The following is a 7,970-nucleotide window of genomic DNA, read 5'->3' on the forward strand; positions in this document are numbered from 1 at the left end:
ATAAACGACATAAGTTCATTTCTAGAACCTGAGAAGTCCACAATCAAGGTGCTAGCAGATTCAGCGTCTGCTGAGGGCTCCTTTCCTCGCTCAGAGACAGTGCCTTCTCACTGTGTCTTCACCTGGTAGAGGGGGTCGGCTACCTCTTGAGGGCCTCTTCTATAAGGACACTAATCCCATTCATATGGGCTCCACCTTTATGACCTAATAAAGGTTATTAGGCCTCACCTCTAATACCTAACACCTTGGGTGTTAGAGTGTCAACACAAGTCTTAGGGGGACACAAACATTTATACCATTGCAGGAATCTGCTGGTATGTAGTGTTACACAGCAACAAAGAGACTTAGTGTCACTTGAAAGATGCTACACTGATGGCCTGACTTTGTTCCCAAAAGGGCAGAAGGGCCTGCACAGTATTTTTTTTCTATCCAATCATAACATTTTTAATTCTACTCCACTAATAAAAAGTTCTTCCTATTCATGTTGCTAATTAGCAAACCTTTTGAAGTGGAGCTGAATCATATTATATCAAGTGTTTATCAAAAACAGCTGTAGAGAGTATTTTTGATAAACACCTGATTACCTTATTCCAAAGCTACCTGACCATTTTTGGAATAGAGCTACTGCATAAGGAACTTAAAATATTATCTGCTCTCCTATCTGGAATTTAGTTAAATTAATTTACACACATATTATCAACTATGTTATTTTCATTAGAAAATTTTAAAATAAATTATAGGTACAATCAATTGAAATGTAGCAAAATGACTTAAAATTCTAATTTTGGTCTATCGTTTCTTAGATGTCTCCTTTCTTCCACTCAACCAAGAGCCCACATTTCCTGAAGTAGACTTATGACTACAGGGGCAGAGATTTCAAATAGAAATACTTAATTACTATTTTATATTGGCTTCCCAGCTGGATTCTTAGAAAGCAAAAGGGAAACAAATAAGCATAGTAGGTGTAGCCAGAAGGGCAGGTTGGGAAGATAACCGTAGGCAGATGGCAGTGGACCACTCCCACCACCATGTGGGAAAGGGCAACCATTGGCACTGCATTTTCTTCAAACTAATTTCCATTTATATCTGTTTTCTTTAGATTTTTGTCTTTTCTTTCTTAATATATTTATCACTCTTCTGTCAGTTGACAGGCAACCTAGGGATTAGATATATTTAATGAGAACAAACCACGGAGAACAGAATAGAAAAAAGAGAATGATGGACAAGAAAACAAAGAGCAAATATTGAAAAGTCATCTCCTAAGCAAATAAATGCCTGATGGATACATTTTTAAATGTTGTCTGTAACAGGTCTTTCTTCACTTAAAAATAACAATGATGCTAACATTTATTGAGCAAATCCTATGTGCAAGACACTTGCCCTGGTACTCCTGTACTTAAGATCCCTTATACTCTGGTACTCCTGTACTTATGGTCCTTTTATACCCTGGTACTCCTGTACTTATGATCCCTTATGCTCTGGTACTCTTGTACTTAGGATCCTTTTATACCAGCAAGTTTCATGAAAATAAGGCACTCTGTTGGGCTTTGTTTTCTGCTATGCTCTTAGGAGGGCAACAGAGTAGGATCTGTTTGTCTTCAACAGCAAATAAATATTTGTAAAATAAATGAACAGAGTAACTCACCAAGCCGTTTGATCCCATTCTGCAATGAAGGAACCTGACCATGAGACTAGGAACCCTCAGGCTTTTGCAGATGGATTCAGAGCATCCCAGACCAGCTGTCATGACTTTTTCCTCCTCCTGCCTTCCTGTCCTGTCCTATTACTTTATCTAGTTTTTTCTCTGTCTCTAAACACACTTCACATGTAAAAGGGCACAGCTGGCTACTTTTGACCCATGGCTACAGAGCCAATTAGTGTTGAAAGAGCTCAGAAACCAAAATTTGTGATTCTGAGTCATCCAGTCTCCTCATTCCAAGCCAGCCTCCCTCAATCAGAACAAATTACTCATTATTTATTGAAGTTGGATATTGATTAGCTCTCGAAAGCTGCACACGTTTGCTTGCTTTTTGCCTTTTGAAAAAAATAACTTCTTAGATCATGATTACTAAATTTAATCCTCAGGTTTAGATTTTCAAGAGAGCGAATCAAATGATGTTGAAGCTGAGAGAGACCTTCAAGGGCATCTATTGAAGCACCCTTTTTTTTTTTTTTTTCTAAACATATGAGCAAACTGTGACACAGAGGTGAAGTAATATGTCCAAGGAAACCCACAAAATCAGTGAAAGAATCACAGTTGAAACAGTGTCTCCAGAGACCTAGTTCAATGCCTTCCACACTCTTGTGCTGAGCTGACTTCCTTGATTCAATGACACACTGTTTTTGGAAGAAGCTATATTAACTTGGGTGAGACCAATGTGTGTGTGTGTGTGTGTGTGTGTGTGTGTGTGTGTTTTAAACATACCTACCCAGTATGTTTTTTCAAAAAGCGGCAATAGGGGACATTACCTGGAAGTTTGCTATGGATCTTGTATGCTGGACATTTCCTTTAAATTCCTTCATTACATTTGCTTATATTACTCTTTAGGATTTTGTGACTGACCTATTTCTGGCAAGATGCCACAGAATGACTGACTCTTAGAGCAGACTGTCATCTCCTAGGTCTGAACCCTAAAATGAGCATTAGCAATGCCATCTCAACTGGAGGGATGAAGAATTTTAAAACGTTCTCATACTATCAACACCTGGATATATCAGCAATGTATTTGGAAATTGCACTGAGAGTCATGTTGGAATCTGAGTCCTAACCCAAATATTTCAAGGACGCTGGCCCTTTCCAACATTCACCTTGGCACTGAGGAAGAGCCCACATGCCAAAGGGAGAATGGTAAGGAGGAAGAAAAGTGGCAAGGATGTCTAAGGGGACCTTTGTGTCAAGCCTCAGGCTATTGTAAGACATTATCAGAAATTCCTTGGACATGCCTTGGCTCTAGAGTGGTATAGTGAGAAGTAGGGGAGCTTATTCTGTTGTTCAACTTGGATGCACCTGTGACTGTTAGTGGTGGTTTCTTGATGGAGAGGAGTCTATTTTCCTAATAACAGACACAGGTGAGATACTTGGCTACCTTGTGGGACTGAGGCTTTTGATAAGAGAGTGGTGACAATGGTAGAAGGAGGAATTGGCAGAACCATCACCCATGATCTGGAATATAAAACTAAATAGGGAAGGGACTTTGCCCTTTTTAAGTTGAGAAAGAGGCAGAGATATCATCAGGGTGTCACTGCAGTATTTAAAATTTCTCATCATTTGAGGGCTTTTGTTTCTCTACCTAGAAATAGTCAAGTTATCTTTAGATCCAGTCCAGTCTCTGAGAGAATAGAAGTCAAAAAGCCGAGGAAAGGTTTAAGGTTATAATAACTTGGAAGAGGCAGTCTTATGAAGCAGAGCTTTATCTTTATGACAACATGGGCAGCTTCAGTTTTTGTCTTGCAGCTATTGGCTACAAAGTGCCTGTGTCAAAATGCAGTTTCATGCAAGGAATTCTGGGAAGAAGATTATTCTATTCCAGGAAGAGACAATGGGAGCAGAGGCAGGGCAGGGTCTTGTTGAGAGAGAGGGCTGCCTGGTGGCAGTCTTCCTGAGACCCCAGTGGGAAGGGAGAGGTGCCAGCAGCAGGTGTGGGGAGGGGGCAGTGTGTGTAGTACACAGGCAGCACCAGGCAGGACAGGTAGAGGTGGAGGGAGACTGTGCTGACAGCCAAGAGCTGGAGTGGCCAGTTACGGGATCCTGTGACTACAAGAGGCAGGGCCTCTGGTATCAGGGTTCCAAGGGCTTGAATAGCGGGACTGTATACAGATGCTGCTGCCAGAGCATGGATTCCTGTATTTACCTTTCTGTACGGTGTGGGGGGGGAGAGTAAACACGGGTAGACAACACAGCCAAGTTTCAACTGAGACCTTTCATTAAGGGAGGGCTTTAGAATTCAGCATGGGGTTCTCATCCCAGGTCCCCTCATTCAGCTCTAGGAAAGCAGCAGCAGTTTGAACCAGAACTACTTACCCCAAAGGACAACTTTACATCAAAGTTCACTTCTTTATGGTAAGCATAAGATCTCAGAATAGATTCATAGGCTTGGCTAGAAATGGGTGAATAAAGAAACAGTCCTCCAGCCATAGGAGGCTCAGCCTTCCTGGAAAGAGCCTCCCATGTGTAACTTACTACGCGTCTCAGTTCCTTAAGAATGGAACAATTTTGAATAGTCCCCGAGTCTCTACCAAACACAACATTTGGGGCTTTATCTGTAACAGAAATTTGCCAACGTAAAATTTTTCACAAGTTATGTATTTTTCTTAACTGTCTTAGTGCTAAACACCTCAATTTGAAATTATTCCCAACTCACGGATACCTTCCATGGGTCGCACTCAGGGTCTTGGACCGAAGTGTGAGCTGTCTCTGGTCTCATGGCCACTGAGAGACCAAAAGTGGGTTGGCAAAGCGGGGCCCTCACGTTCTCCTTTCTTTCCTGTCCTCCTGGGAGAAGTCGTCAACAGATAATGGTATGTTTTGGGTTATAAAGCGAGGATATGGTCTCAGAATCCCCTGGCCGGATTTGTTAAGCCTCCACTATGTGCCGAGCACCCAGGCAGCCACAATCCATCCACTGGAGTTGGAAGACAATGTCAAACCGGTTTTGCGCCGCAGGCCTAGAGCCTACACTCAATCCCACTGTTAGCCACAGCCCAGCTGGTTAGCTCCCCGTTAGTGCTCTCTGGCCACCTAAATGGAATAGGAGGCCTCTCACACTGACATGGGCGATAGTATCATTCAGTCACATTTCAGTTTTACAATATGGTTAGTGTTTTCCTAAAAGTCAAAAGGCAAGTGAGTGGATGTTTCTCTGTGGCCCAGTGGGAAAGACACTTACTGACTTAAAATCCACTTTTAACATAGTTACAGTGATCACAAAACATAAAGTTGCTGCCTGATGAACGTCAACACAATTTTTGTTTATTTGTTTTGCACTTTTTGGCCAGGGCTGGGTTTGAACCCGCCACCTCTAATATATGGGGCCAGTGCCCTACTCCTTGAGCCACAGGCACCACCCTCGACACAACTGTTTATGAGACACTGAGGTCTTTTGTTCACACCATAGTTTATGAGTTCTTTGGCATACAGCATTAAAACGTTTTTCTCTCAATTTTTTGATATGTTTTTGAAATATGCCCTAATATATCATATTCCTTCTGCCAAAGTACTTGACCCCCCTTTGGGTGCCTGATCTCCATGTGACTGTTCTCTCACATTTTATATGTGATATGTGCTCTTTAAGTGATGTAGCAATTTTTCTAACTGCTAGAAATAACACAGTGCCAAAATGTCCCCTTTAGAAAATTAAGACAGTGATGGTTATTTGCCAGAGAGTACCCCTTACACATATATTACCCAATAATGCCAGCTAATAATTTATGCAGAGGGAAAAACTAATGAAATATTTCCATTTTGTGGGAGGGACTACTATAACTCTGCTTATAAAATCATGGTAAAATGAAAAGTGAAATAAGTACTATCAAATAACAAAAATAACCAATCATGCATAAGACTTAGTATTAAACTTTCAACAAAGGTAAACAAGAGAACCAGGTGTCTGAGACTGAGAATAACTAAACATATTGGATTACTGCATGAAGGTCATGAGATTTTAGTTGTATGATTGCTAAAATGATTTTAAAATTCACTTATTTGATTCTTTGTAATTTTTCAAAAAAATTAACTTCGAATTAATCTCTATTATTAAAGAAGCCTAGACTGTAAATAAATGCATGGCATTGTTAGTACGCTTTTGCTATTATTATAAGGCTTTCTACATTTGGGTGTAATGGTCCCAAAGGAAATATTCCTACTGAGGCTCTGTTGATCTGGTTTCTTATAGCTGTGGAGAGCTACGTATCCCGCCCTGTACATTCCCCTGAACCATGGCAGGGTACCATGGGGGTGACTGACATTTAGAGGCAAAACAAGAAAAAAAAAAAAAAGATCAAGTAAAAAATGTCATAAAGTTAAAAAGTGTATTCATGTTTCCCCTTGGCATTTTTTAAGGTTCAGAATTCATGATGCCATATTCTATTAGAATAAAAACATAAAAGTATGAGATGATTGTGTCGGGAGGCAATTTGGAACCTGAAGATAGTTTTAAATGGAATGCATTTGACAGACAGCCCCCATCTTTATTGACTAAATTTGAGTATGGTCTGGTTTATGAATCCCCAATTCCTCAGGAAATGATTTTAAACAAATTGTGGGACATGTGTACTCAAATTTATGACTTGGCTCTGGCATGGAAGAATGGTCTCTCCGAAAGAATAAAATCCTAGTGGTTATAAATGGGTCAAAAAGAATTAGATTTTTTTATTTATACTTCAGAAATGTAATCAAGTGAATGAAATGGTTTCATATACATTTTTACATCCAACAGCAGCGACACACTGTTCATACATTAATTCTATAGTAAAATGTACATCCTTCTTTTTTTTTTTGCTAAGTAAGACTTGCCAAGTGTTCATGGACAAAAAAAACCCTTTCATTGCAACGTGAACTAGTGAATAACAAGGGTAAGCCATGTTCCTTTCAATAGCTGTATGGCTTTAATAAAGCTACTGTCCAAAGGTGCATTCACATTGGCATGTGTAAGATGAAGTCTCATAAATTCTCCAAAGTGTAAACGCCCAACTTGAAAACTTTACCAAATATCATATTGGATTTTGTGACTGAATCTGCCCAGGGACATTAAAGTCCAGGATGGTTTATTTTAAGTGTACTTCTGTAGCGCTGTTCCTCGCTGACTATTCTTCGATTCCCTAATCACAAAGAAATGCATTCCTATGAAGTTAAGCAGCTGTAGACACAGAATGCTGATGACTGACATTTCCTCCAAATCTGAGTTATCTAAAGAAAACCCAGTTAGTGGTAATGCTACCAAATACTTGCGACATTCACATAAAATTTTAATTGATTTTTCAAACAGTACAACTGTGCCATGAATCCAACCACACAGAATAGAAGCCTTAAGCCCACTAGGTTTAAGCAATTGTGTCTTTGTAGACTAAAACTAGGTAAAATAAAATCTGATAACTCCCTGGTGTTAGAGGTAGACAGTTTTCTTTCAAATCCTAGGTTTGGTCCTTTATTTTATTCAGCAGTGAAAGCCATGAATACAGAACGAATAACAGCTGTTACAATTCTCAACCATGACTTCTAACGTCAGAGAATTCAAAGTATGAACATAGTACACAGTAATGAAAAGTATCAAAAATTAGTTTACCTCAAAAAAGATAAATAAAACAGGTATATTCCACCAATACATAAACAGATGTTTGTGCTACAGTTTAAAATTTGCTGTATACAAAAGATCATAGTCCCCATCATCAGCTTATGATAGAAGCAAGAATACATGAGCCATTTAAATTGTCAGACATTATGCTTTATAAGGTATGCACAGAAGTTCAAGCAATAAATACATACATTAGTTCAAAGCCTTACAATAGCTACGCAAAGCAGATGCAGAAAAGCAGATTTGCTATTACTAGCAAGCAATGATATAAGAGTAAAAATTCATGAAATGCATTAAAGCAACATTTTTCTTAGAAAAAGTCTGGTCATTTATGGGTCCACCAACATTTTTACATAATATGCACAATTATCAAAATACAGACCAAGCATTTCAGAAAACTCCAAAAAACCTAAAATCTATTTTCAAAGCAATTGCAGTTTTGGAGGTTTTTCTGGTATAATGTGCAAGCAGCTATTTTTTAAAATTGTATTCATATAAAACCCATGCAAAACTCTACAGGTATATGCATTCTGTGGCTGAGACTTCCTTTCAAAAGTTTTGTAACTGAGGTATGCATACTTTAGCATTGTAGTCTTAGGCCACCCTCCCGATGGTACAACTCTCACAGTTACGTTCAGTCCATCGAAGCCTTTTGAACATGCACCTGAAAGACCCATTTTC

General features: G+C 39.3%; 1 protein-coding gene across 1 annotated transcript in view; it reads right to left on the reverse strand.

Annotated features, from left to right (window-relative positions):
- Positions 1-6,347: 6,347 nt before the first annotated feature.
- FOXP2 (forkhead box P2) overlaps positions 6,348-7,970 on the reverse strand; it is a 64,353-nt gene continuing 62,730 nt past the window's right edge. The window contains 1 exon segment of the mRNA XM_023513202.1: positions 6,348-7,970. This exon segment is cut by the window's right edge and continues 2,379 nt beyond it. The gene's annotated coding sequence lies outside the window, so the exon portion shown is untranslated.

Source organism: Otolemur garnettii, unplaced genomic scaffold, assembly GCF_000181295.1.
Source record: "Otolemur garnettii isolate 467f Iridium unplaced genomic scaffold, OtoGar3 scaffold00037, whole genome shotgun sequence".
Classification (NCBI taxonomy): domain Eukaryota; kingdom Metazoa; phylum Chordata; class Mammalia; order Primates; family Galagidae; genus Otolemur; species Otolemur garnettii.